This window comes from Physeter macrocephalus, chromosome 8 (genome assembly GCF_002837175.3).
Source record: "Physeter macrocephalus isolate SW-GA chromosome 8, ASM283717v5, whole genome shotgun sequence".
Classification (NCBI taxonomy): Eukaryota; Metazoa; Chordata; class Mammalia; order Artiodactyla; family Physeteridae; genus Physeter; species Physeter macrocephalus.
The window spans coordinates 9,068,930-9,087,731 of record NC_041221.1 but is presented as its reverse complement, the minus strand read 5'-3'; positions in this window follow the sequence as shown (position 1 = coordinate 9,087,731).

Sequence of the window (18,802 nt, the reverse complement as noted above, 5' to 3'; positions counted from 1 at the left end):
TTTCTTTCTTTCTTTCTCTCTTTCTTTCCTCTCTCCCCCCATCTCTCTCTCTTTCCTCTCTCCCCCCATCTCTCTCTCTCTCTTTCTTTTCTCCTTCTCCTCTCCTTCCTCCCCTAACTTCTCCTCATCATTCCTTCTCCTTCACCTATCATAAGGGGAAATCTTGGGATCAGTGAAAGATATAGAAACTTGGGCTCATTTCTAGAGCTCTGATGTAGACAGGCCTAAGTCTGAGTGAAATCAATTCACTGACTGTCTGCCTCAGAAACCAAGAGCTGCTGGATGACTCAGGGTTTGGTTTATTGTGTTCTGCGGGTCCCCTATGGAGACCACACCTCTTTACTGGCCCAACTTTCGCGTAGCTAGATTCAAAGCAAAATGTTGTTTCTTCCAGAGAACAAGTAATTTCCTGAAAATGAGTAATTAAAAGGCCTGAAATCCTCTAAGGAATGTTCAGGCCTACATTAGCTGTATTTCCTCTGAGTGGAAAACAGACGTGTGGCCCTGAACTTACAGCTCAGGTTTTAAAACACTTAATGAGGACGTGGCATCTCTGTGTAGCCAAGAGTTCTATTGGGGTCTGTTGTCTGCAACCCGGACGTTTGTCAGAGGGGGCCAGCTTGCTGCCATTATAAAGCATTCGTAGTCATTTAAGTGCTTTGGATTTTAAATAAATATTTGAAAACGAGGATTTGACAGGTTTATTTTCCTCTTTATTTCTCTTAGCTACTTGCATTCTAGAGTCTTTGCATTTTCAACTACTTTATCGTGGAGCCGATAGCAATTACTTGTGTTTGAAAGGAGAAAATGAAACTGTTCTGGAACATTCACTTGAGATGCTGAACCAGTGGAGGTTGTTAAAAATCAGCAGGTGAATGGCTGTTACTAAACATCGTCGCCTATTAACATGAAATAAGTGCTACCTGCAAAGTTTCCTTTGATGAGAATGGAGCCAGGGAGTGGGTAGGGGCCTTAGGCCCCGCGACCCAGACGTGTGGCAGATCCGGGGAGACAGAGGCCCAGAAGTCCTGTCCACACCCAGGGACCCTGAGGGGCTCGCCGCCCACGTGAAGCCACTCGGAGTCCCGCCACATCTGCATCCTGCCCGGGGCGGCGTGTCACACGGCGGCACACTGGGTCACACCTGCTGTGGTCATCCCAGGCCCAGGCAATTGATGTCTTTTTTTTTTTAATTGAAAAAAAAATCTCCTGGCTGCGTATCATCAAGAAAAACAACATTGTTTTCAGGGTCTCTTATCTCTCCACTCCCAAATATCCTGTTTCTTCGGGCTGGGCGGCCAGGACCAATAGAAACCTCTTCCTGCCATTGACTGACTTCATTTCCCAGACTTAGCACAATCTCATCCGCTCTAAACAACCTCATCAAAACTACTTTCTGGTCAGAGAGAAGCAATAATTATTATTAACATTTATTAACGATCAATAAACTTGATTGCATTATGGCCAGCACTATTAAGGTAAGGAGAGGGTGCCTTTTCATTTGACCAAATCTTGTGCTTGTTACTCTTTTCTTTGGTTTCCTTTATCAACGCAGATAAGTTAGCATTGGGTAACACCCCCGCTGCCACAATAGAGGACAACAAGATTTCCTTTGCACTGCCTAGTAAATTTCCTTTTTCCTACTCCAACCATCCGCAAGGCTTAAAAACTTCAAACTCAGAAAAAAATTGGGGTTTCTAAATTCACGGTTGAGGCCTGTGAATGACTTTCTGCAAAAGCTTTTCAGAGCGCGTCCGAATTTTCATATTCTTTAACTATCTCTTGCGGTGCCTGGATGTGTATCCGCTGGAAGGCAATGGACTTGGAGAGTTTGGAGGGCAGGGTCGGAGAAAAAGATGGGCTTGGAAATGTTGAACTTTTGGATGTTCTTGAAGGCCTCCTTACCATCAGGGATGCCAGCCGGTCCCTGTGGAAATGAAGAGATGCCTGGCAAGTGGCTGTCGGTCATGGGACATGCCAGTGTTGACTTGATTTTTGGAACCTTCAGGCTGAGAACAGAGCGTTCTCATAATTCAAATGGTGGTAATTCGGTTTGTTCGGTTGTGTGTTTCTCTTTAATAAAGTACCTACTCCTCGGTGCACTGTGCGTAGACTTTCTTCTCCGTGATGGTTGCTCTGTGGGAATTGCTGGTTGGTTCTCTGTGCTCTGGGGTGTGTGGTCTGATGTTTTGTTTTTCTTGCAAATAGAGAGAGATTAAGGTGGAGGTGAATGCACAGAGGTAGAAACGTGAACGTAGCCTGATTCCTGGAGCTGAAGCCAGTTTGATGGTTAGTGCAAGCTGGCGGCATAGAGCGCACAAAGTGGTCTGTTACAATATTTTCAAGGCCAGCTCGCCTTGGTGACATTTCTAGAAAGGAGACAAAGTCAGGAGCAAAAACAGATACTGAAAGGAGGAAAAAGCAAGTTTTATTGGTTGCATGTCTTTAGTTTTGCCGCATGTAGGTGAGAAGCATTTGGTTGTGTTTTCATCAAGGGTTTTAGTTGATCTGAAAGCTCATGAATATGGAAGTTTGCGCAGAATTGGGCCAGGACAATTTTTAAAAGCCTCTTTGATTTGGAATTTGAAATGCTTTTGCGAGAGGATTTAATTAATACCCATTGCAGAAGCTATGTTTCAGAAGTTCTATTCAGTTTCTATTTCTCAAGGTAGGTTTTGTTTTTCAAGGTATGTTCAATAATACATATAAAAAATCATGTATCAAAGATTTTAATCTTACAGAGATTTTTCTTTCTTTGGCTTCAAGGACTGAAGTCTGCTGAAGTATAACTGTATAGAAAGGAATTTTAAAATTGAGGGTTTGATGTACTCTGCTTTGAGCTATATGAGTAGAAATTATTTGATTTTATAACCCCAAATGCCGCCCTCTTAATTCTTATTTTTACCCTTATTTGTGTCGATGTTTCATAGCAGTTGAATCTAATGTTCTTTGTAAATTTTGAATAGCTTGGGTACAATTGTGTGTGTGTGTGTGTGTGTGTGTGTGTGTGTTTCAAAAAAAAATCAGTGTATTAAAGGACATTTTAATAACAGACCATCCTTTAGGGTGTGTGGTATGTTTTGCAGAGAATACAAATGCATCATACTGTTTAATTTAAAGTATACGTTTCTGAAAAGATGAAGATATTTTTGAAGCTTGAACGTTTTGTGTTTTTCAGGATGAATTTTGGGAAACAGTTTCCACTTACCCAGGATACTATGCTTACTTTAACATTTGATTACACTGCCTTATCTGTATATCATATATAGCTGAAGTGAACTTTCAAAATGACTTCAAGTGGACTCTTTCTAATCCTCTGTTAAAATAAAATAGCCCCTCTTTATAGGTAACTTCCTTTAAGAAATGTTCTGCTAGGCTTCCTGGGTAAAGTAATGAGATGATTTTACAGACTTGTTTATAGAGTGGAAAAAAGGAGGCCTGAGTCTGTTGACTGCAGTTTTAATTATGTTAGTGCAAAGCTCAAATTAGCATAGGCAAAATTACGGCTGTCCGTTGGAATTAGGAAACAGTCTGTCATACGGGCAATTTCCAGTCTCAAACGCACTCTGTTTTTTGTTGTTTCAGTAAATAAATCAATTAGTCCATCAAGCATCAGATGCACAGAATCTGTTAAGTTGGTCTCCGCATCTCAGTGGATTTTTCTTTTTTTTGGCGTGAATAATAAGACCCTATGAGGCACTATGAAAAGCTCAGTGTTTTTATCCCGTCTTTATGATTCTCACCATCATTTTCCCTTGGTATTTTGGAAATGGTAACAAAGTGTTTCCATGGGAAGAAGTAAAGGAATTTTATGAGTTTATGTGAGTATGTCGGTTGGTTTATCCTTAAAGGGCCGTGGATTTTAAGATCAGATTAAGAGTTCTAATAAAAATGTAAGCATCAAAAGTGATGTTCCCATATGTAATTCACGAATCAGTTTTGGTGCTTCTGGGGCCACCTGATGATACTTGGGGGGTGCTTTTTACACCCCCTCCCTTCCTTCTCCACAAAACGGTGCTGCCTTTGCTTACAGACTCCAAGCAGCCAGTTGTTAGCCTTGGAACTTGATTTTGCTTGGGTTAGGATTTTTAATCCAATCTCCCAAAGACTTCCTTGATCCTTTGTTATGCCTTGGGCCGCTTGGGAAGTCTAACGAAGCCTGCAATCCCTTCTCAGATTAATGCTTTTAAAATGCAGGAAAGGCAATACATAGAGTGACAACGGAAGCTAATACTATTGAAATCCAGTTCTGTCCTTGGACTCCTTGGGTGGTCCGTGAACCCCAGGTTACAGCCCCCGATCCTAGAGTTTAAAGGTCCTTAGTCTTTAAGATGGGATTGTGGGCATTTTCCTTTATCACAGATCTGGCACTGGAAGACCAGGAGAGAGCAAGCTGCAAACAGCAGCCTGAGTGGAGAGCATCTTAGAATCAGACAGGGGATGGAAAGTTACTAACAAGGCTTGCTGAGGGAGAACATGATTACGGTTTCAATGAGCTGTTTAAAGAAGTTCCTTTCTTTGGTTTGACAGAGGTTGGAGGGTTTTGATGGTCACCATGATATAACTTACAGGTGGAATCTAAAAAATACAACAACTAAAAAAAAGAAGCAGACTCACAGACGTGGAGAACAAACTTGTGGTGACAAGTGGGGAGGGGGAAGGGAGGAGGGGTAACGTAGGGGTGGGGGATGAAGAGGACAAACCATTATATATAAAATAAGCTGCAAGGATATATTGTGCAACACAGGGGTTATAGCCAATATTTTATAATAACTAGAAATGGAGTAGAACCTTTAAAAATTGGGAATCACTATATTGTACACCTGTAACTTATATAAATATTGTACATCAACTATACTTCAGTAAAAAAAAAAAAGTTAGTTTAAAAACATGAAGCATCTTTTACGTATTTCATGGCTTGCACATAGCAGGCTCTTGCTGAATATTTGCTATCATGTGTGAAGCAAACTTGTTTAAAATTAAAAGCTCAGGGTTATATGAAGGAAGTTCATCTCCTTCATATAGAGGATTTTAAGGGATGTGATGAATGAGTTTAATAGCTCTAGGGCATATGAATTTTCAACAGCTCATTGGCTCAAGTGGAATTTGAGTTGTTTCATCCCTTGTTACTTTAGAGGACTCTGTGACAGTGGAAGGAATAGAAAACGGAAAATACTGTTGCACCACGATGTGAATGTCATGTTTCTAGAGCACTGGCCTAAAGGTGGAATTATGGGCCATTATCTTAAAATGACTTGCTGCTTGAGTCCGTGGGTGGCTCTGGACACAGTTTGCCCCCCTCTGGACGGGACACAGCACTCTTCCCCCTACAGCTCTCTCTGAGGCTGGGCACGCTGCCTCAGTGGCCATGGAAAGGAGAATTGGAAAGGATAGAATTTGTGGATCATTATTCCCATGAAATATACTTAAGGAGGACTGCAGTACTCTCAGAGAATGTTCTGGAAGTCTGAACTGTTTTTAAATTATCTATATTTTCTTTAAAGTGATTATTTCATTAAATTTTTTTTTTTTTTTTTTTTTTTTTTTACAAAACAGATCTTTGCTTAAATCTCTCCTCCACCCCGACACATACATAACGCTTGTCGATGTCTCTTGAAAAACCATACGTAGAAATAAAATAAATAAATGAAACAGTCGTTCCTGATGCTTTCAGGAAAATATTACTTCTGTGTTTAGAATTTCAGAATAAGGTTCCCTCTGTGAGAGGGGAGACCCAAAGCAGAACATTCCGCTTTGGCATCCCAATACCCTGGCAGATTTAACAGCTGACGCAGAAGAGAATCACAATACAGGAGGCAGTTGGAAAGCCAGGACCAGAGAGTTTCTCTGCAGTGTAAAATCTCCCGAGAAGGGGGTTTGACAGAGACAGTCTCCAGGCCTTTCCGATGGTGGTGGCACATCTGCTCCAGCAGGATTTTTTCCTAGGGCTTAGGGAACGCCTCAAATGCAGCAGGGGACCCATCCCCTCCTTTTGTCCCCACAGGATGGAGGACGGCTCTTCTCTTCTCAGGGGACTTTGTTCCCCCCGTCACCTCTGAGATTTCTTTACTTATGTTATGTGGCCACGGACACACCTGCATGTGACCCCTTCCTAGTCACGTGACCCTGGGCAAGGGCCCTAACCTGTCTGAGCTCCGTTTCCTCACCTATAGGTGGGATTATAATGACTGTCCTGATGCGAGTCCAGGGTGGGAGAGCCTTTAGTAAGTGCTCAATAAATGGCAGACGCCATCAGCCAATCCAAGTCCATCTAACCTTTGCGAATAAATTGCACTGTCTTTCTGGCCCTGCTCTGAATTCTCTCTATGTGTTCCATTACCCGGCTTCAGTTGTGAAGCCCAGAGGCACACAGACTCTGTGCTAACGCTTTTGAAGAGACAGGGAGAATAACAAGTCACATCCACAGGTCACTGCTGCGGCCTCCCAGCCAGGGCAGGGCACATGGGAGCCTGGAGAGGTGAGGGGCAAGGAGCTCGTAGGGGTCCCTGGATAAGGCTATAGCAGGGCAGGTACCAAACACCTGGGCAGGTGGAGTGTCCAGGGGCTCCCTCAAGGCATGGGTGATCAGAGGGTTGGTTTAGTCCTGTTCTGAGGATGGAGGCTGTTTGCTTCGTTGCTGAAGGAGGGCGGAGGCCTGCAGTGCCTCTTGCCCCTGATTAGGGCAGGAACGGGGTTACTGGAATCCTCCACTGTCCTGTTTTCTCATTAATTTTGAAAAATGCATCTTGTTGTTTTGTACAAATTACAGTAATAAAACATTCTCACTGTAGAGAAAATGAAAAAAGAAATCATTACAAAGTCAAGATAAATTGTTCCTAGCCCCAACCAGTCAGAGAGGATTACCAGCATTTGGTGTGTGTCTTCCTACTGTGTGTTTCTGTCTGTCCTTCTGTCTCCCTGACTGTCCTGCTTATCTCAGTTAACATTGTTTTACAAACATTTCCCCATGTCACTACAATTTTTTAATAAGCAGAATTTTTATGCTTAATTATATTCCATTTAAAATAAGTATTATGATTTATATAACCAGTATCCTAGTGTAGGAAATAACGTTGCTTTCAATTTTTCACCAATTACATTGCAATGTACCCTTTATGTAATTTTTAAAAATTTATTTTATTAGCGTTAGTGCTTAGAAAAGGAATCATTGGACCCATGGGTGTACATGTTTTTAAAGTCTCTGCCAAATTTAAATATTTGCCAGTTTAAAAAAAAATGACCACTTTACTCTCTAGAAGGGTTGTACCAGTTCCCACTTGTAGCCATAGATAAGGCCAGTTCCACTGTACTCATAACAACTCTGAATATTTCACTCTTTGAATCTTTGCCATTGTGACAGGCAAACATGGAATCTCATTTTTATTTGTATTTCCGTAATTATAGTATTTCATTCCACTTTTTTTTTTTTTTTTTTTTTTTTTGCTGTGAACCTATTTCAACTAGTGGCCACTGTGACCTCTGGATCTTTTCCTTATTCACACTTTCATTCCCTGTTTGAGCACACTTATTTCCCACATATTTCCCCTATTGAACTTGGCTGAGGCATGTTTTATGAAGTTTAAGAACATTCCTCATTTTGTCCACTCTCTCCTGCTTTGTTTTCTCTCTTGGCGACACATGCTTCCAGCTTCGCTTGTGTTTGTGTGACTCTACTTTTTGTATGTAAACAATAGAACCTGGTTTTTTGTGATAGTCTGTCCATCTCCTTTGTGTCCTTGACAGAGCCTGGCAAAGCATAGGGGTTCAATAAATAGTGGTTGAAAAATAAATTCTGATTAAAATCCTTTAAGGTCATCAAGAGAAAGTTATTAGTAAAATCTGCACTCATTATTGCAGATTTTAAATAGATGTTTTTCTTTGGAGATATTTCTCCTAGTTTAAATACAAATTAACTACATAGAATTAAATTGCTGTTGAAAAGATCATAGAGAAAAACGTTTTTAAAAGGTAGATCTTGTAGCTTGAATTCATAATCCAAATTAATATCATCCTTGTAGCGGCTTGTTCCAGGCCAGGCTCTGTGCTGGATGCTCACGTTATCTCATGAGATGCTCACCACAGCCTGCATCCTGGTGCTTTTTGTCCAGATAAGGATAGAGGATTAGAGAGGCTAGGAAACTTGCTCAAGGCACACAAATCTGTTTCCCCTCAATGTATCATCATCTGATCTTTTTTTCCTGCTATTTGCCTTCGCTCCAAATAATAAATTACTGTGCAGGAAAAAAAAATGGTGTATTAAATGATATAGTGATACATTAAATAATGAAAATTATTATAATTGGCTAACTTATGTTACCACTCTTGTGTGCAAAACCCCACACCAACAATTATTATAATTCTCACTGGCTAATTAAGATAAAGCACTAGAAAACTGAACAGCTAAAACTCTAGCACCCCATTCTCCATTTGCTTGGTGCCAAGAATTCTTTCCATATTTGGCAATGTCCAAGGGCCCCGTGGTTGCAGATTCCAGATCAGCTGTTGATTTCAGTTTCCTCACCCCAAGTATCAACTTCCTTGCCCACGTCTCTGAGTTTTCCATCAGGCCTTACCAAGTCTTTCCGCAGGGGTGTTCATGGAATTAGACTCTGGGAAGAACGTAATCTGCTGTTAGGCAGAGATAAGTGCCGAGACATTTAGAAAAGAAATGCGAAGGCCAAGCAAAATTATTTATTTTTAAAGCCACATCATAATCCAATCATAACATTAACATCAGGGCTGTTACTTCAAATGATTTTGTTCAAGACAATGCATGTCAATTTCTGGAGCATAAAATAAAGAGCAATTTCTAACATATGCAAAGAACTTGCACTCCTGAATCTAACCCAGTGGCCTTTAAATAACTCTACCTTGATGATTTAACATCTGTCTTTCCATAATAAAATTACAGTATAGCAGACTGATGGGGTTTTTCTAATTTAGCAAAAGTACTGAAACAGAGTCACCACTGAAGAGAAAAATCTCTCCCCCATCGCTCCCATCCACTTGCCCCCAAGTCCATTCATTCAAATCATCAGCCAGTAGGGACTTTACCGTCTTGTTCCCTTTGGATCCCATGGGGTCTTGTTGACTTTTATCTTTTAAAGTTAGCTATAGGCATGTGACGCTCACCTTTGAGGAAGATGAAACTGTTGAAACAACACTTGAGAGTTTGTCAACACGATTAGTTTGTGTCTCAATTTGAGGTAGATTTCCTAAGATGTTGCTCCGAGTTAAAAAAAAAAAAAAAAAAAAAAAAAAGTGCGTGTGGTTTTATATTGCGAAGTCCCCTTTGGGTCTGTGTTGTACGTGGGTGTTACCTGACGTTCCCAAGGGCATCGGAAGCACGAAGGTGAAATAGAGCGATGAGCCCAGCCATGTTTATCTTATGCCCAGGGAGGTCCTCAAGGCTCTATTCTTCACGGCATCCTTAAAATAGCCTCTGTGGGGAAAGGATTGGTCTTATCTTGTTCACAAGGAAAGGGAGGTATAGATGTGAAGGCTCGTGAGGGTAAGTGGAAAGAGGCTGGCCTGAGAGAGGCTGGCTGAGGCTGCACTTGATGCTGTCGGGCCTCGGCAGGTGAAGGCGCCTCTCCAGGCCTTAGTTCCTTCTCGGGAGAATAGAAACGGTCTTCCTGGCATTTCACCCTGGACAGGCCCCTCACCTCACCATCTCTGGGTATTTCCATCTGTAAAAAGCAGTAACCACAGTTTCTACTTCGCAGGGCTATGGGGAGATGAACCGAGTCGGAATTGTATGGAGCACGTTAGAGGTACTTAGTACTTGTTAGCTAATTGTATTATTCACTCGAGTCAAATCAGTTTTCCTTCTAGGACTAAAATCAGGAAATCCATAGAAGGTGGGGTATTTTTTTTGTTTTTGTTTTTTCAATTTCTACAACAGGTTGTGAATTGATTCTTTTTTTTTGTTTTTTCAAGTAGCCAATTTTCCTCTGATTAACATGTGCTTTTCTCCTTAGTAAGAAATAAAGACTCTTACAGAACAGTGAGTTCTCAGTTATTCACAGTGCTTTATCTGTATTGGAGATGACCTAAGACAGTGCTAAGAGGTGCTTGCTAGGAGTCTGCCTGAGCCTCTGCATGGCCGGCCCCGGAGAAGAAATTTGGGGCCTTGCTACCCTCTGCTTCCCTCTGTACTTCTCACTCTCAAGCTCCTTCCCTCCTCTTTCTTCCTCTCTGCAATAGTTAACAACCCACCAGGAGCTTTTCAAAACATAAAGGACAACCGTAATGATGGAGAGGACCCCCTGGAGCATCTCCAGTGCTCAGGGGTTCTCCTCGGACCCGTTTCCATTCACCCCGCACTGCCTCTCACAGATATCCAGTCACTCCTGTCATCCCAGGAAACCTGGGACGGTGAAGGCTCACAAGCTTTGCGTCTGGAATAAAGAAATAAAGAGGAGATTGGCAGGAGGCTCTGCCTGCCCCAGGTGGAAGTCATCAAAAGCAGTAGCCACTAGCCACACGTCCATGTTTGAGTTCTATCTTTAACTTCTTCTTGTGAGAACTCTTAGGACTAGAAGCATATTTATATCCACATAAAAAAGATGAATGTTGCCCAACATCAAATACGAGTGATTTTATGGGCTATTCATTCTACCGGTTTGAGTTAACATGGAAAGTCTTGTTGACTTTACCTGTTCAGCCAAAGACCCTGACTCTGTTAAGCCTGTGTTAAGCTTAGAAGAGAAATAAAATTTACTTTGCTAGAGTAGCATCTCAGTAAAGAAAACCCGGCTTTGTTTTTTGGGCATCCCTGAGAGAGAAGCTTCTGTTCTACCCCAAAGCTGTTCCCATTGACTCACTCACTCTTGGAAGCACAGGCATATTGCCGAGGGTTTTGATAAGAAGCTGGTTATGAAATAAGCACACATATATTTTTTTTAAGCCTTGTTCTTTGGAGATGGAAAACATCTTTTTTTAGATCACATGTTTACTGCTTTAGTAAACAGTAAAATGCTGCTGTAGCAATTACCTTGAGGATAAAGGGTTTGTAGACAGATACTTCCTGCGTCCACTTCCTACACAGATAGCCAACCCGACCAGAGACGCACCAATGCAGGAAGAGCTCCGATGGAAACTTCCTTTGCGAATGCACAGTTTGTGGTGCGTTCGCTCCCCTCCGAGGGGAACGAGCCTATTGCTACAGATTTTCTGGCAGAATTCACTGTAGGTGCAAATACGACGTTTCTAAGGTAACGGCTTTAGACCCTTGTTCTCATCCTTGGTCTTGTCTGCTGGTTGGATTTTACAGAGAGGAGGGTAACTGGATTAGACATGTCCATGAGTAAGACTTGTGCCCTGTGGGCACTTTAGTCTCCTTGGAATCATGGAGAATGATGCGAGAGTCTGTTTTTGTGTTTGGTGAAAAATACGCCTCTTTGAGATTCAGTCAGTGGTTTTCTTTTCTGTGGTTATTTAGATGTAAAGGTCATTTTAGATTTTGCTTTCTTTAGTCAAGCAGAGATCACCCGATTTGGGTACAAAAATCTCAGCGCACAGATTGTTCTCTGTGCTGATTTTACACCAGTTGTTAAATTCCAATGAATGCATTGTTTAGGTCCTTTGAACCAAAGCAAATAAAACCACCACACACAAACACTGAACAATAGGGAATCATCAATTTTCCACCTACAGGATACATCCTTACCGACTGGCCCCTTTGTGGGGGGAAAAATATATCAAGTCAACAAACAGTAACACTGAACAATAAACTAAACAAAATAAATAGCACCTGAAAGCCGCTCAGCTCAAGCACTGGCAAAACTCCAAAGAGTGATGTTTACTTACTCGAAGCATGGAAACCTACAGCTCCACCCTGATCTCCTACGGGTCCCTGAAATAATCAGAACACTGAGCCGCTGTTAATCGTCAGGTCACTTCTTGCTAAAGTGCCTCCTTTGATGATCAGAAAGCGCCTGTGAGCTTTGCGTTGAAATGGACAAGAGGACAGAGTCCAATAGAGATTCTCCGTCCAGTATGCATTCCGTAGATGTCGATGGCTGTCCAGGGGGAGGCAGAGATTATATCTGACCCTGAGAAAGCTGCCAGACGTGTGGTTAGATGTAGTACTGTCTCATGAAGGTGCTAGTACACGAACATACTCCAATGATTTTGTGTACACAGTCACTCAAGGCACTATTTTGGTGGAATTGGCATGAAACTGCCAAAGTGATATTTTTCTTTTGGAGACCCATTTGTTTATATGCTTTTGCTCATCTTGTTGCTAGAGGCGGGTAACATCTCAGGAGCCTCCGGTTTGAATGAAGATCTTTCTTCCTCTATACTTGCTCCCCCTCCACCTGCACTGTGCAGTTTTGTTACCTTTTAGTGAAACTCCACTGAGGCGTCTCCCTGCATGTTTCCTTCCAGATGCTGCCCCCTACCACTTCTGCTTTTTTGCAAAATGCCTCCTCTGATATCCTGAGTCTGTATTGGTTGCGGTGCCACGGGAATCACGGTTGTGTGGTGCTGGTGCAGGGCCTTATAGCTGCTAGGCTCATTTTGGACACCCTCTCTGAAAATCACCACTGCCTGCCTGAGGATGGCGGTTGGTTTTGTTCTGTTTTGTTTTCTTCAACCTGAATACAGGTTTAATAAACCCACAGGATAAAATATCTTTTAAACAACAAAATAATAATAAAAACTTGGTTCTTTTCCCCCACTTCCAAAACAATTATTGTAGGAGCTTAGAAAATAATTTAGAAAAGGAAGTTAAATTAATTGATATTACACCATCAGGGGTCTACTAAGATTTGATTCTTTTTGAATTCTTTTGTCTGTTTTCCATGCACACAGATATATTCTTTAAAAAGCATAATAGAATTGGAGAAATTAAACTCATTTCAGTAGTCCTTTTTCATTCCCTTTTTCTTCCAGGATAGTGAAGAAAAGAGGAATGAGGGCTGAACTTCTATGACCCCCTCTAGAGATTAAGGCCCCATATGCCCTCCTAAGGACCCAGTGTCTTATTCTGGAGTACAACCAGACTGCTTAGGGCTGACCCTTGTTCCAACGCGTGTTGCCAGGGCACTTCACTTTTCTGTGCCTCAGTTTTCCCATCTGTAAAATAGACTCAGTAGTGATAATAACACGTGCTTGTTGGTGGTGGTTCAGGGATCCAACAGCTTAATACATGTCCATGCTTGAACAGTAATGTGTTTTTGTGTGCAAAAAATGTTCACTAATGTGAGCTCTTTTTGGTTACTAATCCTAGTCTCATTCTTATTATTTAATTTACTGTCATATCTTATTTGCTTTGTTTGAAGTAATCAATTCTTGATTGTGTTTGTTTCTACTGTTCATCTTTTGAATGGATTCCTCCAATACCCTTTAGATAGTTATAGCTTCTTCTAAAGAGATGAAAGCGTCTCCTGCTATGTAATTGGTTTCTTTCTCGTGCCATTCATTTGAGGATAGTAGAATAAATATAACAGCGTCACCACTGTGAGTCCATTTAGGAGTTTAAGCAACATATTAACCAAACTTTCAGCAGCTGAACTCAGCTGCATTTTTTTGAGCCCAGAAATCCAATAGTTTCGAGGATCCCCAAAGAAAACCAAGATGGAGGGCTGTAGGATACTCACTGTCTCTTTCCTTGGCTTTTCTCCGGCCTGTGCCAATGAATGAATGAATGAATGAATGTGTTCCTGCAGTGGGGAGCCACAGCTGGTCTCTGGAGTGGTCCTAGCATGGAAGGAGTCAAGTGCTATTTTGAACCAACTACTTTGGCTGACACATTCTTTAGAGGCAAGCAGACGTCTACTGATTTACCATATTGCCAGTGAATGTTCATGATTAGGAATCTATGGAACCTCACTGAACAACAGAAACTCTCAAAACATTGCTTGTTAAAGTTCAGCCCTCTATGCCCTAAGTTATATGGCTGGGGTCCTGTAATCTTTTACCTGTGCCGACCATGCCTGGTAAGGAGCAGGCCTTTAATAATGTCTGTTCAATGAGTAAATGAATATCTGCCTGGATGATAAATGCATGAACGAGTGCATTAATTAGTGAGCTGATAACATCATAGAGAATTAATTCATTTAATTCAGTGAGCAATTACTGATTTCTTATACGCAAAGCATCGTAAAGTCGCCCCCCGCGAGGTTAGGAGAGAAGTTGTACTTCTTGATCAGAAGACAGAGTTATTACTATGTCTTGGGACCAAGGTCTTGCGTGCCCCTGTGTCCAGTTTGAATGCCAGATGTTAGACATAAGCGTGTGTTATCTTAAAGAACCTGCCTGGGCTGGGGAAGGTTTGATGATCGTGGGGCTTCCCAGACCCTAATGGGGTTTTGAACATTTGTGAGCATGTGCCCGATAAATGCAGGTGTCTGTGCCGGCCCGTGGTTGGAGATGCTTCCATGTGAAAACTAAAAGCAGAAATACAGTTCTCAGAGCCTGAATTTTGTTACCTGACACTTGTTTGGATGAGGCAAAACCAAGCAGCAATTTTGCTTTTACTGAGTGACAACACCTACCGGTGTTTCTCCAAGGTTGGCATTGGCTTATCTAAATGTTCAGCTGTTAACAATCCACTATGCAAAAAGTCCTCCTGGGCACAAAGTCATGAAAAGTTGTGTTTAATGGATTATGATGGGCACCGTTTGATTTTCTTCTTTTGTTAACTGCAGTCACTCCCTAGGAATTTCAGTGAAGTTGTAACTTGATCCCTTAAACACACGTGCTGATATCCAATGTACTGGTTCACACTGAGGGTTTCCGTGCTCATTGGTGAATCAGGCAGCCCTTCCAGTACTGTAATTATTATATAGTTAACATCTGCAATGGATACGATGTGGGACAACATTTTCATGACTAGCTAAGTTCTTTTGTATTTAATTGCAAGATAATCTGCTTTATGAGAAAGAGTAATAGCAATTAACAACCAGCTTATCTAAGCCAGGTAGTAAAATTGGATTCCCTACTTAAATTTCAAATTTAGCAAGCATATTATTAACTTAATGAGCTTTATGGTCAAAGTATTATATGTAAGCCAAGGAAAATGTGATCTTTCATAAAACCTACAGAATCTGGTTATCTTGGTAAGAGTTCTAAAATGAACTTCCAATCTAATAATTTTTCAATCTAATAATTCAAATATTTGGCTTACTGTCGTTTCTTCAGTGACGAGCACATAAAGTGCTGACTCATAAATATTTGCTGAAGGAATGAACACAACAGTAAATGGGTACCAAAATCGTTCCCTGAGGGAACCATGTCTTTGGCAGTATATGTCATTAGAAGAGGTCTGACTTTGTCCCTCTCCTAACAAACACTATGATCTAGTTTTGAAGTTGTTGAAGAGAAGGAAACAACTTTTATTTGGGAGTCAAAATGTTGGAAGAAACTTGACTGGCCATTGAGGAGTCCAGTGTTTCTCAACCCAGTTTTCCTTTGGGTCAGGAAATTCTTAATTTTCTCTAGGATAATTGAAAGGAACTCCTAAGAGAACTAGGATTTTGTTAGGGAAAGAATATACATGAAGCAGCGGGGAGGGATAAATTGGGAGTTTGGGATGAACAAATACACATTACTGTATATAAAATAAACAGCAAGGACCTACAGTATAGCACAGGGAACTATATTTAATATCTTGTAATAACCTATAATGGAAAAGAATCTGAAAAAGAATAGATATATGTATATCTGTATAACTGATCACTTTGCTGTACACCTGAAACTAACACAACACTGTAAATCACTATACTTCATATATACTTTATATACTTCAAATTATGATTGCTTCATATATATATATACACACATATATATATGGGAGAACATTTTCACAAATAGCTAAGTTCTTTGTATTCAATTGCAAGATAATCTGCTTTATGAGAAAAATTAACTTTAATAGCAATTAACAACCAACTTATCTAAGCCAGGTGATAAAATTGGATTCCATATATATATATATGAAGCAATCATAGTTTGAAAAATTTGCCCACATATGTTAGCTGGAAAAACATACTGAAAAACTGGGTTTTAATTTCCAATTGGCTGTTTTTTTTTTTTTTTAACTTCTAGCAGTCTTTTCAAACAAATGTTGAGAGATTTAAAGGTGTTTGTTAAAACGCCTCCCCTCCTGATCATGACATTCATTAGAAGGTGAATCAGACATTTTTCTGCCAGTGGTACAAGAGACACATTTTTCCTAAGCAGAAAAATCAGGGCATGGTCAGACGAAGGAGTTTACATGAAAAGCTTTGCAAAGTTAGTATTGTTCTTAAAAATTCAGGCTGTCTGGTTACTGTAATCGGGGAGTTACCTTCAAGCACTTTTGGAAACTGTACTAACTGTATAAGGCAATTAGTGGGCCATGTAATGCCCTGAGATGGTAAACTGTTAAAAACAGCATCTACAGGTAGTGTATTAGTATCCTAGGACTCCCGTGAAAATAACCACAAACTGGGGGCTTGAAACATCAGAAATTTGTTCTCTCAGAGTTTAAGAGGCCTGAAGTCCAAAATCAAGATGTCAACAGGGCTGGTTCTGGAGGTTCTGAAAGAGAATCCACTCCATGCCTCTCTCCCAGCTCCAGGTGTTTTCCTACAATCCCTACCTTCCTGGGGCTGTAGCTACATCATCACTTCCATCTCTGCCTCTGTCTTCACATCACCTTCTTCTCTGAGTCTCTGTCTGTCCTTTTTGGTCTCTTATAAGGATGCTGTCCTTGGATTTAGGGGCTATACTAATCTAATCCAATCTCATCTCAGTCCTTACCTTAATTACATCTGCAAAGACCCTATTTCCAAACCAGGTCACATTCTGAGGTTCCAGGTGGGCTTGGGGGCCGCTCTTCAGGTAGGGAGGAGACAAAGTAGGTTTCAAGGTGGACCTTCTCTTCTGTGCTTTTCTTGCCTGTTAGAAGAGCGAGGCTCTACTCATTGGTAAAGCCTAATGACTGAAGTGCTGATGCTGGGATTCTTACATTCATGCTTAGGTAGAAATCACTCGGGTGTCAATACCGTATTGGAAAGTGTCATGCAGTTAGTTTCATTGAAAAAACCATACAACTGTACAACATGGATGTGAACCATCCCATCGTTCAATCCAGTATGATGATCAAAACAAAAATCACTGTCAGGCAAAGTGTTTACTCTGCAACGGTTTCAGTTTCACAAGATACTGAGTTTGATGTTGTGGTTTCCCTGATCTCATCATTTTCCTTGGTAAATGTCAAAAAGTGTAACAAGGTTACGACAGCCCACACCAGCTCATCGGAGTCACGTGAGGACTTAGGCGGCAAGTCCCCCTCCTCCTATCTTGCTCAGTCTAGACTAATGGTTGAGTGCGCTGTTTGCATCTTATAAAAAAATGATTCCTGTGGCTTTTTTCATAATGTCCTCACGTTGAAACTACACTGTTCTAAGGCGTAAAATGGCGTCATAAACTGTATGACTGTCAGGCGCTCTGATTTCTTTTTTGTCTTCGGTCTGTATATCTGCCGAGGTTATATACATAGAGGATTTGGAACCAGAAACATGAGCTGCCCCTAACCATTCTGCTTTTACGTCTTACGAACTGAATCTGACTGTAAGTAAAATTGAACTTGATCTTGTCACTGACATTGAAGCTCTGCAAGAAGATTTTCTTGGGAAAGAAATGCAAACTTAAATCACGAACCAGTCAGGGACTTTGGTCATGTTGTTTGTGTGTGCCCTCGTCTTCTTTTTTTTTTTTTTTTTTTGGTGGTATGCGTGCCTCTCTCTGTTGTGGCCCCTCCCTTTGCGGAGCACAGGCTCCGGACGCGCAGGCTCAGCGGCCACGGCCCACGGGCCCAGCCGCTCCGCGGCACGTGGGATCCTCCCGGACCGGGGCGCGAACCCGGTTCCCCTGCATCGGCAGGCGGACGCGCAACCACTGCGCCACCAGGGAAGCCCTGCCCTCGTCTTCTTGAAGTACACCCGATGTTCACTCTGGGATGAAAAGCTGGCCAGCTCGAGTGACTGTAGCCCATCTCCACCTTGCCTCCGGTTAAGTCACCAAAAAGCTCGCCGGGTGACTGGGAGAATTGGCCCAGTGGAATCCCCTGCTGGCATCAACTTGGCTGCCAATACAGAGATGGTCTGAATCCCTGTGATGCAAGAGTTGGTCCATTTGCTTTCCTCTCACAGCTCCTGTTCTGGAGGGTAAGGAGGTTTTTACCCACTCATGGCAGGAGGAGGCACTGTGTGAAGCAAATGAACGCAAACTCAGAAGGCAAGACCCTGAGGCCGGGATATTTTGCCCTGGTTGCGTAACACTTCCCGATATGACGCATACCCTGTACCGTGTCACTCTCTCATGCTGTTAGTAGAGGCCGGTCCAGAGACCAGCATGGGTGAGGTTTACCCTGGAGACTCAGCTTTGCTGTGTACATGCACACACAGCCCTGAGGCCTGGTACATCGTGACTTATCCACTGGAAAAAGAGAAACCAGGTTCAAAGGAGAGCTAAGATGCAATGTTAAGATGAAGTATTTTGAGAGCTGTCTTTGGTCATCGTGAAGACTGGGTTAAAATCTTGGAGAGATAAATTTGCTTAGAACATGCTAAGTGAATCGTCTCCTTTTTTCCTTTTATTCTTTTCTAATTATTTTAAAAAAATCTGAGTTACAGTCACACTAGCAGAGAGGTTAGTTACATAGAACATCTGTCCCTCATATTACTTTGTATATGTACTTGAATATTTTTCTTGTTTAAACGCCGAAAGTGGGGTATATTATGCACCCACATTGGTTTGTCACCAGTTCTAAGGTTTAGGGGCCTTCTCCTTTATCTATTCATTGTTAATT